Source organism: Callithrix jacchus, chromosome 19, assembly GCF_049354715.1.
Source record: "Callithrix jacchus isolate 240 chromosome 19, calJac240_pri, whole genome shotgun sequence".
Classification (NCBI taxonomy): Eukaryota; Metazoa; Chordata; class Mammalia; order Primates; family Cebidae; genus Callithrix; species Callithrix jacchus.
This window is the reverse complement of record NC_133520.1, coordinates 20,583,935-20,604,632: the sequence shown is the minus strand read 5'-3', so window position 1 is coordinate 20,604,632 and position 20,698 is coordinate 20,583,935.

The following is a 20,698-nucleotide window of genomic DNA, read 5'->3' as shown; positions in this document are numbered from 1 at the left end:
TATAAACAGTGGTGCAAGGAGCATTCGTGCACATGTATCTTTTGCATGCTGCTTCAAATATATCTGCAGAGTAAAATCCTTGCAAGTGCTTCATCAAAGCTACATTCATGTAAAATTTTGACAGAGATTGCTAAACTGCTCTCCAAACACATTGCGTCGATTCACACTCCCACCAACAGACAAGAGTGTCAGTTTCCTCTTATCCTGCCACGCTCAGAATCATCCAATGTTTAAAGCTCTGCTGATTGTTGTGCAAAACCCATTACATCTGGTTCCTTCAATTCTTTATTATCAAGGATGAACAGCTTTCTATGTAGCTATTGGCCACTGCTTTTTTTTTAAAGGAAATCACTTTTGTCTGTATTTCTGTGGGGTGGTTCATATTTTTCTTATTGATTTAGAAGAGCTCTTCATGTGCCGATAGGGTTTTAATGATTGAATCACCAGAGTGAGACTTCTTTTTGGGCTCCTTATATCAGATTTCCCCTGACCTGGTTTGTCATCGAATCATCTGGGTGATTCATAAAGTACACATTCCTGGACCCCATCCCAGAATTCCTGATTCAGTCTGTCTACAGTGGAGCCAGATACCTGCATCCTTTTTTTAAAAGCTCCCCAAGTGATTCTGGTGACCAGAATCCTCAGTGGCTGGCTTAAAAACAGCAGAATTTACCATTTTCGGGCTTCCCTTTGTGTAAGACAGGTTCTCATCTTCTCAGGGCAAGTGAGAAGAGCCTGCAGTATCAGGTGTCTGCTACTTTCTCACAAGGTTTCAGAGGACAAAGAGCCCAGAGACGGAAATCAGGGCCAGGTTGAGCATGGTTGACTCTGACTCACTAAACTTTAAACCCTTATCCCCAGGAGGGATCATTGCCCAAAACCAAGACAGGCAGCCGGCCTCCTGCTTCAGATCTCCCCAAAGGGAAACAACACGTTGCTTCCTTAGGGTAGTTCAGGGTGTGGCTCACCTTTTTTGTTTGGCTAGGTTTTTTTTTTAGGGCACCGTTTGCTGGCACTGGTCCTCCGTAGCGTATCGGTGACTCACCGTCAGGGCGAGTGCTGTGAGCTTCTTCCCATCCCCCACCCAGAGCCAAGTTCAGCCTTAAAGATGGGGCCGAGTATTCCGAGGGTTGAGAGCAGAGCTTCCTTCCTTGAACAAAGCAGGGAATCTTCTTGCTGGTCCTACGTCATCGTCATTCTCTTTGGCATCCCTCCCACGTGGATGTGACTTGCAAAATTGGATTAACGTGGCTCTTTGTAACTGAGAATTCACTTTTCCATGGAGACTTCATTTGGATGGAAGTTAACTGCCAGCATGGTCAGTGAAAGTCCACTTCACCAGTGAGGTGGGTGGGTGGGTGTGAGTCCCAAGGGTGCCCTCCCTCTCCCTGGCTCTGTCCTCAGCCAAGCATGGGGGTGCCTCTCACCTTCGTCAACCACAGCAGTGGCCTGGAAGGCAGGGCAGGGGAGCCCCTGTTGCTGAAAATTCTTTATAAATCAGACAACTTTAAATTATACAAGTTGAGGACCTCAGATATTGCACAATTGTTCTGCTTCGCTGTCCAAAGAACATCAGATAAACTCAGCCTATTTTATAAAAAAAGGAAGAGGAGGAAGAATAGATCAAGTTTAAGTTCATAAATAAAACTGATTTATAGATTGTAAAATACATTTCTGAAAAACTCTGGCATTAAAAGAAATTTACAACTGGCTGCAGCCTGTAAAATCTGTTTCTTACTTTCCCTCAAAAGAGCTTGATTTAAATTCATTTCTTCCCAAATACTCAATTCTGAGAACACTCTGAATTACCAAGACTCTCCGTGTGATGGTTCATTGCCTGATGCACAGTGAGACAACATACTGAAGTGAGACACTGAAGTTTGCAGCAGAGAAAGTCATTGAATAATTGTCGGGTAGCTGAACAAGGAGATGGGAGGAAACCTCAATTCCACCTCCCTGACGGGTGTGGGGATGGAATTTTTCAGGACTCCAGAGGGTTGAAGGAATAGGATGTAGAGGTAGCTGATTGGCTGATAAGTGAAGGCCGATGTTGACGATGAAACCACATTTCTGTGCTGAGTCAGTTCTTTGGTGAAGGTCCTCAGACCGGTTGACGTAAGTCATTCTGTAGAATTCAGAATCTGAAGAACACCTTAAGCAATTCTCCAGTATAAACGGCCAGCATCAGAAATTCTGTCTGTAGGAATGACGGGAACAGGCAGCCAGTGTGCTACACAGCTCTCTGTTAGTTAGCAGCTGCAGGGAAGGAGGTTGAAGGGTGCCAGCGCTCCCTGGTCAATGCATAACTAACATTCTGCCGAAAGCCTGGCATGTAATTCTCGTGAACCCTGTGAGGGCAGTTTCCTCAGTCCCATGGACCCCTGCCCAGTTAGTTTGCCACATTTTCCCTAAAGCTGTGAGGTACAAGATTGGCTGAAAGCAACCCTCTACCCCCAAATTGCCCAATGGTGATTTTTCTTCCCATGACTTTGCCACTTGCACTGACCTTCACGGATTGTCCCTCTTGGAGGAGGTCAGGGATGATCACTCATAGGGTCATGCCTTTCCCATTTATCATACACATATAAAGTCACTTTAGATTAGAAAGAAAAGGCAGCCCTTCTTCCAAGATGATGAAGGCAGATATGAGAACAAAGTTTCTCTACATCCAAACCTCAGGGTACCTGCATTGCAATTATGGAAGTTCAATTATCCATTTAGTTGTCTAGACTCACACTGTAAGGGTACAGCTTTATTTATTCCTGTCCTCCCTTCCAACCCTTCTTATCCCCCACCCCTGCTTTATTTTTCTCCACTGCATGTATCATATATAGCATACTAAATATTTTACTTATTTCTTTATAAACTTCATAAAAGCAGGCATTTTTAAATTTTTTAAAAGTTCACCACTATATTACCAGCATGTAAAACCATTGCTGGTACATTCTGAATGCTTAATAAATATTTGTTGAATGGGTGAAGGTTGAGAATATTGCTCAAGCCCTATCTAGGTTGGTTTTATACAGTGAACGTCTCTGCAGATTTACTCCTGTAAATCATAAAATGTATGAATTTCCTTCTTCACCCTCCCTCCTTGTAGCCCACTCTTTCCTTCTGGGTTCAGTCTCCTTACTCCTGAAACACACACTCAGTACTTCTTTCCATGCGGTTCTGCTAGTGGAAATTATTTTAATCCTTGTTTGTCTGAAAATACATTTGTTTTCCCCTGATTCTTGAATAATGTTTATATTGCCATAGATTTCTAGAGTATCATTTATTTTGAAACGAAATTCCAGTGTATCCTAACTTCTGCTCTTGCTATTGAGAACTGTAATATCAGTCTAATAGCATTTTTTTTTTGAGATGGAAACTCGCTCTGTCACCCAAACTGTAATGTAGTGGCACGATCTTGGCTCACTGCAACCTCTGCCTCCCAGTTCAAACGATTCTCTTGCCTCAGCCTCCAGAGTAGCTGGAACTACAAGCACATACAACCATGCCCAGTTATTTTTTGCATTTTTAGTAGAGACAGGGTTTCACCTTGTTAGCCAGGATGGTCTCGATTTCTTGACCTTGTGATCTGCCCTCTTCGGCCTCCCAAAGTGCTGGGATTACAGGCGTGAGCCACTATACCCAGCCAGCATTTAATTTTATGTCATCTGTTTCTCTGTGGTTGTTTTGAAGATCTTTATTTTGAGTATTCTGTAGGTTCACTGATGAATCTACATGTGGGTCTACTTTTATTCATGTTGCTTGGGATGCATTGCACTTCATGAATCTGAAGATTTCTATCTGAAATCCATTCTAGAAAATTCTTAGCCATTTTCCTTCAAATATTAATCTTCTCCCATTCTCTCTGTTCTGTACTGGAACTTCCCTTAATGGATAAGGTTGAGTCTTGACATTTTCAGTAGCTACGTTCCATCAAGCCACCCCAAATATTGAATCAGGGAATACAGAAACATGCTCCTGGTAGAAACACTGGGTTAGATTTCTACAACTCTCTTGACATTTTCATCAACTGATCAATACATTGTTCTATGTGTATTTCTGTTTTGACTGCACAGCCATGACCTACATAATGACATTTCAGCCAATGACGGACCATATATATGACAGTGTCCCATAACATCGTAATAGAGCTGAGAAATTCCGATCGCCCTGTGACATCACCCTAAGCAATTGATGCTGAGGAGTTGTTGGAGCTGGAACAGGAACACATAGCTGAAAAAGAGTCAAGAAAAAGGAATCAGTAGAAGAACAAGAAGGAAAATACCCACAAAAATTCAGTGAAGGGTTTAGCAGAAGCTTTTGCAGACCTCAGCAAGCTTCGTAAAAAGTTGAAAACATTAACCACAACACTGAAAAGTTTTCATTAGTAGAGAAGACTGTTTGTGGTGCATTATCTGCTGACAAGCAAATCTATAATTAAGAAAGAGAGAAACCAAGCAAACCATCATGGCCATATATGTCCGAAAAGAGTGACATCTCAATAAAACTCCCAGGCAGGTCCTCCAGAAAATAATCCAAAGGAAGGCCTTGTTACCACAGGAGACACCATTATGTGATTGCCCCTGAAGATCTTCCAGTGGGACACGACGTGGAGGCGGAAGGCAGAGATATTGATGACCCTCACTTGTGTGGGTGTAGGCTAATGTGTGTGTCTGTGTCTCAGGGGTTTTTGTTTTGGGTTTTGTTTTTGAGGCAGAGTCTTGCTCTGTATCCCAGTCTGGAGTGCAGTGGCAAGATCTCAGCTCACTGCAACCTCCGCTTCCTGGGTTCAAGCAATTCTCATGCCTTAGTATCCTGAGTGGCTGAGACTACAGGTGCCTGCCACCACTCCCAGGTAATTTTTATATTTTGAGTAGAGATGGGGTTTCATCATAGTTAATCTTTTTTAAAAGCTTAACTATGCATTTCAAAAAATCAATTGCTACATTTTGATCATTACTTCTAGGTGTTCTATAAACAAGAAAGTTTTTAGGCTATCTAATCCAGAACAGTGCTGGAAAAGAAAGTCCTTGTCACAGGGAAGAAATGAATAAACGAATTGGTAGTATGTGGGTTGAGGGTGCCTTGGTTTTGTTGTACATATTTCTTTTTTAATTTATTTATTCATTTATTATTTGAGACAGGGTCACACTCTGTTGCCCAGGCTGACATGGAGTGGCACAATCACGGCTCACTGCAGCCTTGAACTCCTGGGCTCAAGCAATCTTCCTGTCTCAGCCTCCCAAGTGGCTGAGACCACAGGTGTCACCACACCTGGCGAATTTTTGTACTTTTTGTAGAAATGGAGTTTTGTCATGTTGCCTAGGCTGGTCTCAAACTCCTGGGCTCACACAATCTACCTGCCTTGACTTCCAAAAATGCTGGGATGACGCATGAGCCACCATATCCAGCCTGGTTTTTTAAAAAACATAAAAAAATTTTTTTAATTGACAAATAATTTTTTTTAAACTTTTAAGTTCAGGGGTACATGTGAAGGTTTGTTACATAGGTAAACTCATTTCACAGGGATTTGTTCTACAGATTATTTCATCGCCCAGGTATTAAGCCCAGTACCCAATTGTTATTTTTTTCTGATCCTCTCCCTCCTCCCACCCTCCACCCTCAAACTGACCCCAGTGTCTGTTGTTTCTTTCTTTGTGTTCATAAGTTCTCATCATTTAGCTCCCACTTATAAAGGAGAACATGAGGTATTTGGTTTTCTGTTCCTCTGTTAGTTCGCTAAGGATAATAGCCTCCAGCTCCGTCCGTGTTCCCACAAAGGTTAGGATCTCATTCTCTTTTATGGGGGCATAGTACTCCATGGTGTATATGTACATTTTCTTTATCCAATCTGTCAATAATGGGCATTTAGGTAGATTCCACGTCTTTGCTTTAGTGAATAGTGCTGCAGTGAATATAAATGTGCATGGGTCTTTATGGAAGAATGATTTATATTCTTCTGGGTGTATACCTAGTAATGGAATTGCCGAGTTAAATGGTATTTCTGCCTCTAGGTCTTTGAGGAATCGCCACCCTGTCTTCCAAAATAGTTGAACTAATTTCCCTCCCACCAACGTGTAAAAGCATTTGTTTTTCTCCACAACCTCACCAGCATATGCTGTTTTTTGACTTTTTAGTAATAGCAATTCTGACTAGTTTAAGGTATCTCATTGTGGTTTCAATTTGCATTTCTCTAACGATCAGTGACATTTAGGTTTTGTTCATATGTTTGTTGGCTGCATGTATATCTTCTTTTGAGAACTAGCTGTTCGTGTCTTTTGCCTACTTTTCAATGGGATTGTTTTTCTCTTTTAAATTTGTCTAAGTTCCTTATAGATGCTGGATATTAGACCTTTGTCAGATACATGGTTTCCCAATATTTTCTCCCATTCTGTAGATTATCTGTTTACTCTGCTGAGTTTCTTTTGCTATGCAGAAGCTCCTAAACTTTATTAGATCCCATTTGTCAATTTTTGCTTTTGTTGTGATTGCTTTTGCTGTGTCTTTGCCATGAAATCTTTGCCCATTCCTATGTCCAGAATGGTACTGCCCAGGTTGCCTTTCAGGGTTTTTATAAATTTTGGGTTTTACATTTAAATCTTTAATCCGTCTTGAGTTGATTTTTGTATATGAACTAAGGAAAGGTCCAGCTCCAATCTTCTGCATATGGCTAGCCAGTTATCCCAGCACCATTTGTTGAATAGGGAGTCTTTTCCCCATTGCTTGTCTTTGTCAGCTTTGTCAAAGATCAAATGGTTGTAGGTGTGTGGCCTTGTTTCTGGGCTCTCTATTCTGTTCCATTGGTCTGTGTGCCTGTTTTTGCACCAGTACCATGCTGTTTTGGTATAACTGACAAATAATAATTGTACATATTCATGGAATACATAGTGATGTTTTGATACATTCAATGTATAGCGATAGATCAGGGTAATTATCATATACATCACCAAAAACAGTTATCATTTCTTTGTTTTGGGAACACACAAAATTGTAGCTACATGGGAGAAATAAGCTCTAGTGTTCTATACCACTGTCAGATGACTATAGTCACTATATGGTTTCAAATAGCTAGAAGCAGGACATTGTACATTGTACATATTTCTTTGCAAGCAGCATAAGAAAGTCTCTTGCAAGTCATGTGAGCCCAGGGATAAAATAACTGCAGTCCAGTCCCCCACCTCTTCAGGTTGCCTCCGTACCTCAAACCTGCATGAATTTCAGCAAATATTTGTGGCGCATCTACTAGGTGCTGAACAAATATTTGCTGAATGCTTTGCCAGGTGCTGAACCAGGAACTGGGAAATCAAACATGGAAAGAAATTCTCTGCAGCCTCAGGGTCTCCACAGCCTGGCTGCCCACTTGTGCAGACAAAGGTGAACCAAATCACTGGGGAGCACGAGGCACGAGCAATTTACTTGGTGACACTGGGGGAAGCTTAGCAGCATTTGTCACATATGAACTTGCTGCATCAAGGCAAAATGTTCAACACCTGCTTTGTGCCAGATGCTCTCCTGGGCCTGCGGACACATTATTAAATCAGGCAGGCAAGGACTCTACTCCAAGATGCTTCTGGCCCAATGGGCAGCTAGTAGGCGTGATCCACACAGGAACTGCCATGTCAGAAGTGTCTTCGCATCTCTTGGCACCTGCATCTCCCAGGCCTTCTGTAGCTTGCTTCGCCTCTGCCACCGCCATGGCCAGCTAGACCCTCTTAGGCCCATGCAGTTCTGCTCCTGGGGCTGGCCTGTCACCTCTCCTGAGAATGTGGGTCTCTGTCCTCTGGCTGCCAACCAGCCCTGTGCTCTGAGTGGATGTCTCCTGTAGACACTTCCAGACTTTAGTTAAAATGCCACCATGCTGATCTTGACATCGGCTTCCAAGGGGTCAGATAACAAAACCCATGAAGTGAAGGAGAACAGGAGAGGAGACACATGCCCTCTGCTTTCCCGTGATTGCTCTCTGCAGTCATCTCAGGGCATCCTGTCCAAGCTGTGCCAGGTGGCGAGTGAACGCTCCTGCCCGGTGACCGGCTGTGTCCCTTGAAGAACCTGAGGAAGCAGCAGCCAGCAGAGCAGCCCATCACCGTGCTCAGCGACTCCTCCCTCCCCCTACGCAGGTCAGACTTCCCGAATAAAGTATTGGCATCAGATCCTTGCATCATTTTGTTTTGTAGGGAACCACAGCTGACATGACAATTATGAGGTGTTCTTTGAAAGAAATCAATGGAAAGCTCTTCCCTGATCGTTGCCTTCCCCAAGGAGGCGCTATCTAGGCTGAGCCTTGAAGGAGGAGAGGTTGTTACCAAGAGTCCTAGCAAGGTTGAAGAGCTCTCCTAACGCCGGAGCTGCCAACTTCAAAGATCCAGAGGATCGAGCAGCCTGGTGGGCTCCTGGAACCATCAAGTCAGTGTGATTGGAGCAGGAAGAAGATGCCCTTAAGTCTTGCTGTCCCCAGTGTGCTGGTGAGGGTAGCGTGAAATGAGACCAAGCAAGGCCTCTGGTACCTAACCTGTACCCTAATATCCCACCTCGTTGTGGCTTCTCCGTCTCTTTCCTGACAACCCATCCCTGCATCCCTCCATAAAAGACCTATGATTTTTGTCCCAATGCTTGCTTGCTCTCTGATTTTTAGTGGAAATTCATCCAGGTTAGTTTCTTGTTGGATACAACTATGTTCCTATAACATCTAATTCCAGGAGATACAGCCATTTATTAAGCACACACTGCAAGAGGACCGTATTACACAGATACAAGGCAATAGAGGACGTTCCAGGGAAAAAAGCCATTGAATTCAAAGAAGCAATCTCAATGAGAGAATAATGAGCCATTGGAGCAGGTACTTTGGAGAAAGACGGCCACATACCCACACATGCTGTGTCTGTCCCACTAACCTCTGTGTTATAGTGAACCCCAAATTTCTCTTCAAAGAATCAGTATGTCAGTATGTTCAGCTGTCTTATTCTTTAAATCTCTATTTTAAAGTTTAACTTTACTATAATTCGATTAAACAACCTTCTCCACCAGTTCTAATCAGTAGTTCACATCTGTTTCCCCCGGCCCCCACCTCCATCCTGACTCATCCTGGTCACCCACTCCAGTCACCTGCTCTGGTCACCTTCTTTGACCTAGGTCACCCTGGCCGCCTGCTCTGACCCGCCTGTGACCATCCTATCCTGCCAAAACACCCACCCTGCCATTCGAGCTCAGACCCCTACTCTCTTTAAAATAGCCAATCAGGATTAGTCTAGCTTGTGCAGTCTAACCCTGGCCAATAGGGGAACAACACAGCAGCAGGGATGGCCACTTCCCCCCTTGTTCAAGCTTGTGGCTGCCATTGCTCCATCCAACATTGCTCCCTTCATGAGCCACACCCTTCTATAGAAGTCAACTTCCTTGCTGAGAGGATTTATCTTCAAGTGCTATTTCTTTTGAGGCATCAAAATTTTACTTGTAACATCTGTGCCCCACTCATTCCTGTATTCTTCCAAGGCCCAGGTTTGTCCCTTGGTTGTTATGAATTTTCCATACCTTACTTATCTCTTTTATTTAAAAAACAAACCAAAGTCTATTATAGACTCTTGATTTTGTTTCTAGACAACTCGGACCAAAAGGTGACTACCCAGTTTGGGTATCACGGGGTCTCCTGTCTTTTCTTCTTGTTCAGATCATGAATAGCCTCTTGGCCCTACAAAGAGATTTGGATTTTATGTTGACCCAAGTTATAATAGAGTATGTTGCAGGAGAGAGTGAGGAGGCTTCAAAGGAGGTAGGTACAGTGTACACAAAAGGAAGATGACTTTGTAATCACATGTATGATGGAAGCATTCATTAAAATATAAAAATATTAGGATAATGCTATCATTTGGATATGGCTTATTTACTCCCACAAAAACTCACATTGAATTTGAATCCCAATGTAGTGGTGTTGGGAGGCAGGGCCTAGTGGGAAGTGTTTGGGTCATGCAAGCCAGCTCTCACAAATGGCTTGGTGCTGTTCTTAGTAAGTGAGTTCTGGCTCTGGTGAGGCTGAATTCATTCTTGTGGGAATGGATTAGTTCCCCCAAGAGAGGGGCGTTAGCAAGGACATCCCTCAGGTTTTCTCTCTTCACCCGTGTCTGCTTCCCCATTGATCTCCACCATGCTATGATGCGGCACAAAAGCCCTTGCCAGAAGTCAGGACCATGCCCTTGAACTTCCCAGTCTGCAGAACATGAGCTAAAGAAACCTCTTTTTAGGCTGGGTGTGGTGGCTCACGCCTGTAATCCCAACACTTTGGGAGGCCAAGGCAGGTGGATCACATGAGGTCAAGAGCTCAAGACCAGCCTGGCCAACATGACAAAACCCTGTCTCTACTAAAAATACAAAAATTAGCTGAGCGTGGTAGTACATGTCTGTACTATACCAGCTACTTGGGAGGCTGAAGCACAAGAATTACTTGAACCTGGAAGGCAGAGGTTGCAGTGAGCTAAGCACTCCAGCTTGGGCAACAGAGACTCTCTCTCAAAAAAAAAACAAAGACAAAAAAGAAACCTCTTTTTAAAATAAATTACCTACCCTCAAGCATTCTGCTATAGCAATACAAAATGGGCTAAGACAGAGAATATTTAAAGAAGAGGGTATTGATGGAGGTTGAAGTACCTGAGAGACATTTGATTCAAGATTTAGTAAGTAGTGAGAAATTTGGGCCTGGAGTTCCATAAGAAGGTTCCAGGTAATATGCTGAGGTTTGGAAAATTGTAAGGAACTAGATGGTAGCTGGGATTGTGAAAGTAGGCAAGAAATATTCACTTCTAAGAGGCAAAAAAATAAAGAAGATTCTGCAGAGAATTCCAGGAAGGAACAGCTTATAAATGAAAGGAAAATGAGGATAGGGTGGCCTGGGAACTGGAAAAGGAGATGTTCTCTGGAATAGTGTGGAAAAATAAATCAAAACTGCATTGGATCTAACTGGAGGGCACCAAGAACCTTGAGTTTAAAATGAGGACCATTTTAAAGGAATATCCACAGGCAGAGTACTATGGGCTGGCGAGGGGCAATGTGGACCGAGCAAGAGCAAAGGGCAGTGGACATGGTCACTTTTCCATCTGGAAAGTGGTGAGGAAGGGAAGGAAGGGGAGAGTGCACTCTGCGGGCAGATGACTAACAGGATCAGAGGATTATTTTCCAATGGTACTGGAGAGATTTCTCTAGCATAGGACAGAATTTTCTTTTTTTCTGCTATGCCCTGGGGATGTACTGAACCTATGCTCATGCCGAGCAAGGGTAATAAAAAAGGAGGCTTTGATAAAATAGAGAGAAATGCAGGCTCAGTGAGTAAAATTACGCTATGAATATAAAGGGAAAAAAACTTGGTTTTTCTTGCAGCTGTTTTCTTTTGGGGCTGGACCACGAGGGGCCATTTTCCTCTGTTGCCTCCTTCCCTCCTACTTATCAACTGGAAGGACAGGGAAGAGGTGGCCATAGCAGGGCAAGGCAGAAGGAATAATCCACAGCTCAGGCTCCCAGAGTGGCAAGGGAGAGGGGTCAGAGCTAGACAGGAGGACACCATGCCCTGAGGCAGGAGGGAAGGAGACTCGTGGGGGGTGGTTTGTTTGGGGAGCCAGGGGGAGGTGGATGCTGCTTGCAAATGGGCTCTGCTTTCTTTATGGAGTAAGAGGTAAGGTGGCTCTGTCAAGGAGGCAGAAGGGGATTTAAGAAACATGATGAAGCCTGGAAATACTGATGGGAAGGTACAAGAGAAATGATTGGAAACAGGAAGGGCAGGCCCCTCAAAATCTGGTGAGGCACTGTTTTATTTTAGCTTCAGTCCTTTTCCCCAGCAGTGCACAGTGGCACTGGGATGGAGCCCTTGGTGCCCCAGGCAGGGCAGGTGCAGAGCAGATAGAAAGGGAGATGAGGACAAAAAGGACAGGGTAGAGAAGCGTGGCTTCAATAATGGACCACATGGGGAGAAGGAAGAGGCTGATGGAGGAAGGGGAGGGGCTGTGCAAGCATGGACCACACATGGCTGAGAGCTTGAAAAGGGAAAACAGGAATCAAAGCCTGAGAGGAGGCCAGAGTCTAAAACTTCCCCCCTCACTCTCATTTCCATAAAACATTCTTGTGGTAGAAGTTTCTAGAATTTTCAGTTTAGTGTCCGGCAATCCATGTAATTGCTTCATTTACAAATTTGTGGAGACATGGTGAAATTTGGGGATTAATGGCTTGTATTTCAGCATCCTCACAGACTGAAGATTTAGCTGTTTCCTGTAAAATTTCATTCCTTTGTTGATTTCCTCCATGGAGACAGGAGATCAATTCTGCTTCACTTGCCTTAGGGATGATAATGATCAGGTGTGAACCAGGCCTGACATTTAAAAAGTCAGTGATGGATTTCAGGACATCAGGGTGAGGGGGCCAGACTCCTCAGGGCCCAAACCTTCCAACTTTCATCCAGCCAACAGCCATTTCTAGCAACATCCCCATCCAACCTTGGGTGGGAGGAGTTAGTGAGGTGCTTGGGGGGTTGCCAGGAAATGTGAAGCCAATACTATCAAAATTCCAGAGTGGGATTTTAAATTTACGTATGTCTACTACCTTAGTCCATTCAGGCTGTTATAATAAAATATAGATTCTTACTGGAGGCTGAGAATTCCAAGATCAAGATGCCAGCAGATTCAGTGTCTGGTGAGGACCACTTCCTGATTTGGGGATGGTATCTTCTTGCTATGTCTTCACATGGTGGAAGAGACAAGAGAGCTCTCTGCGGTCCCTTTTATAAGGGCACTAATCCCACTCACGAGGGCTCTACCCTCATGTCCTAGTAACCTCCCAAAGACCTCACCTCCTAATACCATCACTGATATGGTTTAGATGTTTTGTCCCCTCCACATCTCATTTGAAACATAACCTCTGATGTTGGAGGTTGGCCTAATGGGAGATGTCTGGATCATGAGGGTAGACACCTCATGAATGGCTGGCTGCTTTCCTCACAGTAATGAGTGAGTTCTCACTCTAGGAGTTTACACAAGATCTGGTTGCTTAAAAGAGCCTGGCACCTCCCTTCTCTCTCTTTCCCTTCCCTCTTGTTTTTTCTCTCTCTCTTGCCATGTGATAATTAGCTCCTCTTTCCCTTCCACCATGATTAAAAGCTTCCTGAGGCATCACCACCAGCAGACACTGCATTATGCTTTCTATACAGCCTACAGAACTGTACGCCAAATAGGTCCCTTTGCTTTATAAATTACCTAGGTATTTCTTTATAACAATGCAAATGGACTAGTACAATGACCTTGGGGGTTAGGATTTCAACGTATGACTTCTGGAGACACATGAACATTCAGTTCATATACTTACCCTTCTCTTTCCCTAGAAGACTGATGTAACTATCTGCTAACACCCACCTTCCAGGTGAGGACCATAGCTCTACTCCCAACACATTCAGTTTATAAGTGAGTGAACTGAGATTTAGAAAAACAAAGTGACTTCCAAACTCCTATGACCAGCCAGTAAGAGAGCAGCAATAGAAACCACCAGATTCCCTGCCAGCCTCAGGCCATCTCTACCTTCACACAGTTCATACAACCAAACTTCTACCCAGCAGTATGTGGGGAGGATGAAGAAATAATAAGGGCTTGGGATTGTACTCATTTTCCTGGCACACTCAGAACACATTGGAAGCAAGTGTGATTAAAGCCCGTCCTCCACATCACTGGATCCTTGGCTGCAGGTGACACTCACTGGCCCTGCCATCCATCAGGACCTTGTGTTTTGCCTCTGAAAGCAAAGTGGCTCCCCTATGGACCTCTCCCAGGATGGATGCATTTTATTCCCAGGAATCCTATGGGCTGTGAACAGTTAAAGGCTTCAGGGAGCTCCGAACAGGACTTCCCTGTATATAAAGGAACTGGGGGTCCTAGAGGCAGGGACCAGATTTGAGCCAGCCATGTCCTTTTGCAATTCCGATGCCTGGAACTGGCACAGCTCTGGAAGCTCATAGGCTCCTGGAACTAAGAAGCATCTCTGATCTGGGCATTCTGCTGCTCAATGCCTCCCAAACTGCTCCTTAAATATGGCTCCATTCATAAGGCGAGCATCCACTGAAAACAGAGGGAAAGACATACTCATTCTCCTTGGTCTGTCTTCAAGGGCAGTGACTCTGCACCTACAGAATAAAGCCATGCTTTCACGCAGAGCACGCCACAATCTGGCCACAACATGCCTTTAGCACACTCTCTTGCTCTCTCACTCTCCTCCCCTCTCCTTTGTTTCTCTCTCTCTCTCTCTCTCTCTCTTTCCTTTCCAAGCTCTACTCAGAGGCTTCACATATGCACTGCACATTCTTGCCTCAAGGCATTTGCTTCTATGCCTGATACAGATCAAACACACAATAGGCATTTGTTGGGCAAATAATTTTCAAAATAAATGAACCAATGGCATGATTCTGTCTGCCTGGAAGATGTCCCGCCTCATCCTCACTGATTTCAAATTCTTTCTCTCCTCTGACTTCACCGAGCTCTTCTCAGAACTCACACAACACCCATTGCCCAAACCTATCTTTTGACCTCCTTCCTGCATCACTACACACACCACCAAGTGTGTCCTCATATGTCCTTGTGTCCCCTGTGCTTTGCGGGCATGAGGTTTCTAAGTTGCTGATTAGTTTATTGCACTATTTCCTAAAACTGTTTACTACGTAATTGGTCTCACTTAATAAATGTAACACCTATGCCTTGCTTTGCAGCTTATCGTGTACTTGGCCATATCTTACCCCAAGTGGTGCCTATAACAATGATGATGAGTTAGAGATTGGTCCCTCATTGACCCGACAAGACAACCAAGGCTCCCACAAGGAGCTGCAGATGATGAAACAGACCTCCAGAGGCGGAATGCACTGCCCCTTCTGCTGGTCCAGCACTCCAGACTGGGAACAGATGGTCACTGTGATGGTTAATTTTGAGTCAACTTGACTGGGCCAAAGGGTGCCCAGATAGCGGGTAAAACATTATTTCTGGGTGTGTCTGTGAGGGTATTTCTGGAAGAACTTAGCAGTTCCATTGGTGCACTTGTTATAATAGGTATTTAGGTAGCTGTAGCAGGGCGGCAGAGTCTCCCCCCACAACCATGAATGGTGGGCAACCATCAGGTGATGATGAGACAGTTGTTAACTGTCTCTCTAAAATAAGTTTTGGGCATAACTGGCACCAGGGAAAGGCAGTTTCCCAATAAATAGAAAACACCTGAAGCTGGTAATCAACCGCTTCCTGACAAGACCTCAGGAAGTGGACTAGTAGGCTAAGCACACACACTAGGAGGCAAAATGGCAGAGTTTAACTGGTGTGTGACCTTCCTCTAGGAACACTCGACAGGCAAAGGAAGAATGCCTCAAATGAGCATGTGCACAACTTCAGTAAACATACTACACACGAGGCCCCTCCTGGTGCTGGCAGGCCACTGCTCACACGGGGTAGCTCACCCCAAGGGAAGAATCCCACGAGAAGTAACGCAGGACCCAAAAGTGTATCAACCAACAGACAATACCCCAAGTCAAGGGTCAAACTGGGACTTGAATCTCTCAAGTCACCCACGTGGCCCTCTTCCAAGTGTACTTCATATCCTTTTGTTCCTGCTCTAAAGCTTGCCTTGGTCTCTCACTCTGCCTTATGCCCCTCGATCAAATTCTTTCTTTTGAGGAGGCAAGAACTGAGTTTGCTGCAGATCGTATGGATTAGCTGCCACTAACAGACTGAATGAAAAAGATCAGCCCCACCCCTGTGGGCAGGCATCATCCAATCCCTGAGGACCCAGATCCAGCAAAAAGGCAGAGGACGGGTGAATTGCTCTCTCTGCTTGAGCTGGAACATCCAGCCTTTCCTGCCTTCAGTCATCAGCACTCCTGGCGTAAGACACCGGGACTTCATCATCAGCCCCCTGGCTCTCGGGCTCTCAGGCTCTCAGGCTCTCAGACTGGGGCTGGAACTATACCACTGGTTTTCCTTGTCCTCCAGCTTGCAGACAGCAGACCAAGGGACTTCCCACCTTTCATAATTACATAATCATAGTGAACCAGTTCCTCATGTTATATCTCTTTTTATATATCTCTATGTCTATCCTATTGGTACTGTTTCTCTGGAGAACCCTGATTATATCAGTCCCCCGAGACCCAGGCTCAGTGACCTTGCCAGAGTTTTGCCTGCCCTCCTGGCCTGTGTGAGCCAGGGGTTCTCACCAGTGAGTAGACGCCTCATGGTTCCCAGACCACTGGGTCATCAACAACACATTTTTGATCTGCCCTCTGAGTTAATTTTCATCTTTCCTTCTCTCCAAGGGTTTGCTCCCAGCTGGGAATTCAACATTTTGAAACTAGTAATTATTCTAGTAAATATATTTTATTCTTATTTGTACATGACGCAGAGGGTGGAAATCCTGGATTCTCACATTGTATTAATTGCCTCACCGGATTAAGTTTTAAGTTAGATGACATTTTGCACTAGTTGGGTGGAAGGCAGAAACAAGTTGATGGTTGATGCATGAATGTGCCTCAGATGTTCAGGTTTGATGACAGCTGGATAGCGAGAAGGAGAAAGAAAAGGACATAAAAAATGGCGTTCATTTATATTGGCCTTAGTGAGCCTCTTAGAAAAGGGGCTCCAAGTCATTTTTATCTAGAATCATCCCAGGCCACAGAGAAGCTGGTGCAGCAGCTCTGAAAGCCTGCCGGTCTCTCTCTTCAGTTTGGTTCATTTAAATGCACATGTCCCTGAGAGTGGTAAATGCACATGTCGCTGAGAGTGGTAGCACCTTAGGGTATCGTCAGCGACCTGTATTTTTGTTTGAGAATACTGGGTGTCTTGGGGGTTTGGGTGGTAAAGGGAGTCTCCACCACAGAATGATTAAGAACCAGACCCCAATTAAGCTTCACATTTTTTTCAGGTCTGGCTTCTTCCGTGTTTTCATTTTGTGCCTAGAGAGGTGAGGGGACATGTCATCTTGTCCTCACGTCTCTTCCAGTAGCAATCTGAAGCAGTGCCTGGATTGCTCAGTTTGTATCCACCTGTGTCTTACTGGAGTTCAGCATGCATGGCCCTTGCCTCTAGAGAAAGTCTATGTCTCTAGAAGGTTCCATGTGTATTCGACCCATTCTATTTTCCTGTCTCTCTCTCTAGCTTTTGAGGCCTCCAGAGTGGGAGGGGAAGAAATCAAACTTCCTTCCCTGCCCTGGGTGCCCCAGAGGGCTGATGATTTTGTCAGCAAATGAACAGAATGGAGGTATCATTCCCTGGGAACTTTCGGGGCTCCCAAGTGCTGGATCTGGAAACAATGGTCTCCTGTTTTATATTTATTTTTATGTATCTATTCATTTTGAGGCAGGGTCTTGTTATTGTAGTGGTGTGATTATAGCTCAGTGCAGCCTCGAACTCCTGGGCTCAAGTGATCCTCTTGCCTCAGCCTTGCTTTCAAGTAGCTGAGACTACAGGCACATGCCATCATGTCTGGCTATTATTATTATTATTGGTAGAGATGAGGTCTCCCTATGTTGCCCAGGCTGGTCTCAAATTACTGGGCTCAAGAGATTCTCCTGCCTTAGCCTCCCAAAGTGCTGGGATAACAGGCATAAGCCACTTCACCTGTTAAAAGCCTATGCCCAGCAGGGGATTTATCTTCTTTTTCACCTGTCACTCAACATGCAACTCGCCTTGTTTCCTCTGAGTCTAAGGCCACCTCAGGGCTAGGCCCCATCCCTGCACCTCCTATCCTTGTCAGCTTAACCGATGTCCTACATTTTATTCCTAGCAGTGTTGCCAGATTTTTCCTTAGTTCAGCTAAAGATGGTGTCCTTGTCCCACAGCCACAAAAGATTAGGCTCGCAGACAATTTGAAGGGTAAGACAGGGCTTTACTGGGTGAAAAATGAAGCAGAGAGGAAACAGAGTCTCTTAGTGAAGCCAGAGTTCCCACCAGTGTGCTTCCCACTTCGCACACCGAATCCCAGTTTCTACACAGGAAGGGGAGGGACTGGGTTCCACTCCCTCAAACGCACAAACTTCTGTGGCTCCAACCCAGCATGCACTCCTCCCAGTGTGCCAGCTTGGTAGACTTTCTCTGGGAACCCCGTCCCACCTGGCTGTTGCAGCAGTGAGCATTTCTTTTTGCTTGAGTGCTTTCACTCACCTTTCTGTTTGGTTTTATCCTGTGATAAATCTTCCCATTTCCCCATTGCGATGGTAACTAGCCTGGTATTACATGTAAGTGTTCTATGACACAAAAGAAGTAGCACTCGAATATAAATTTAATTTTTCTCAGCGAGGCAACTTCACTTTCTGCAGAAAGCATGCTCCAGTTAGCCATCTTGCCACAAGAGGACACTGAACAAAGGAGGCAGGTCCATTTACATCTAATGCGTCCGCCCTACTGCTGTGTCCTGATTCCATTGGCTGGAACTGGACTTCACGGTTTGGGCTGCACCCAGTTGGCTCACAACTTAAAACTTTTCTCAAGAGGTAAATGTAGAGGAGAACAAAGGAAAAGAGGAAGTAACTTGAGGCATGCTTAGAGAAGCAATAACATTTCCTAATAAGGAAGGAGAATAAGCTATTACCTAAGACTTGCCTGGACATGTCCAGGGATGTCAGGGCAAATATCTAGGTAACAGTGTAAGAATACACTTATTTCTTTTCTCTCTTTTTTTCTTTTCTTTTTCTTTTTTTTTGAGACGGAGTTTTCGCTCTTGTTACCCAGGCTGGAGTGCAATGGCGCAATCTCGGCTCACCACAACCTCCGCCTCCTGGGTTCAGGCAATTCTCCTGCCTCAGCCTCCTGAGTAGCTGGGGCTACAGGCATGTGCCACCATGCCCAGCTAATTTTTTGTATTTTTAGTAGAGATGGGGTTTCACCATGTTGACCAGGATGGTCTCGATCTCTTGACCTAGTGATCCACCCGCCTCGGCCTCCCAAAGTGCTGGGATTACAGGCTTGAGCCGCCAGGCCCGGCCTACACTTATTTCTTTATTATGACTAACAGCTGCTTTAAGAGTATTAGCAAAAGCTTTAAAGTAACCTTTGAAGAAACTACTATTTATTTGTAATGAACTAAGATGAAAGTATTGAAGAGGAACCTTTTATTTATTCTTATTTCCTACACTGGTATAAGCACATGTATCACATCACTCACAGATCTCCATTTGTGAAGTGTGCCTTCTCACCAGGAGAGGACCCCTGGACATGGACTGGCCCTCCTGCTTGGAGATCATGTGCTTCTATATTGCAATGTACTAGCAGTAATCCAGGAAGCTCTAAAGCAACCCCTGGGGAGCCTTTGGGTTGCTGAAGTTTTTATTGGCCCCAGGCCTGATTAATCTCATACACAATCCCTGATTTCTTCTGGGCTCACCCTTTGCTCGTAGAAGACCTTATGGCTCTTTTTTTTTAACCCCTTTCTGAACCTGCACATTGCTTAGCATCCTTCTCAGAACTCTATTACAAATTGATTGATGTTGGCCTGGAAATTGAAACCTGTTCACCTCCTTTCATGTAGCCCATTTAATAGTGGAAGAGCTCAATCACCATGGTTGGAGAAATCAATTTTAGCACTATGTGGTATAAAACAGTAATTTTTGCAGAGAGGCAGTATGTTACCCAGAATGAAGGTAAAGGTAGGTTAACATTAGCTTTTGATACATTAGAAACATATGTTGTCATTCTTTGGGTATTCACTAAAAGAACCAAAACAGATTGCTGCCAAAAACAAAATTTCAACAAACTGAGTTTAAACATCTAATTGGCTTTTATTAATGATTCATGAATATTGGAAATAGATGCCCAGTGCCACAAAGAAAAATCAGCACTGAGACAAAGAATCTCTCAGCAACGCAATTTTTACTTCCTGGACTGCAGGAAGGGTACTCTCGTTAGCCATCTTGCCATGAGAGCACAAAGAACAAAGGAATACACACAAATTTATTTCTTACACATTTAGGGTTGTCCTTACTGCTGTCTCTGATTCCATTGGCTAGAGCCAGACCTCACAATCTAAACTAAAACCCGATTGGCTAACAACTTAAAACTTTTTTAAACAGGTAAAAGCAATAGAGAGCTGGGACATGCCTGTTAGCACATCCAGCACAGATATCTCAGTTAAAGTACAAGGACATAGAGTGTACTATGTACCTGTAAACACGGCATATCTAACAGCTACATAGGATAGGGCTTAACAAAGTTATTAGCACACTTATTCTTTAACAAGAAGGAACACTTTGAAAAGGAACTTTTCTACTTCCCACAATGCATTGGACAACATTCTGTCTAAAAAAAAAAAAAAAAACAGAAGGATCTCCACTAGACCTAGCAGAGCAGTCATTTTTTGTAAGATAACTTGAACGGGAGCAAGGAAACAGCTTAATACCGAAAAAGTGGATAGGTTAACATCAGGTTACTTTGATAAGACTTCCTTATCATGCCAGCTCAGATTGACTGGGCCCTTATCGACTGGTTGCTCTGAATCTCCCGTTTTTTGGAAAAACTGCTCTGCTTGGGGACTTTTTTTTGTTTTTTTAAGTTTTAATTTGATTATATGGCACTTAACACAAATGACGCCATTTTGGTTTGTCTGTAGGGGCTTCGCACAAGAGCTTAGTTCAAAATAATGGCCTCCCATACATTTTATGTAACACTGTATACCCCCGACTAAGAGAGGGAAATTGCGAAAGCCTGAGCGTGGGACAGTAAGCTCA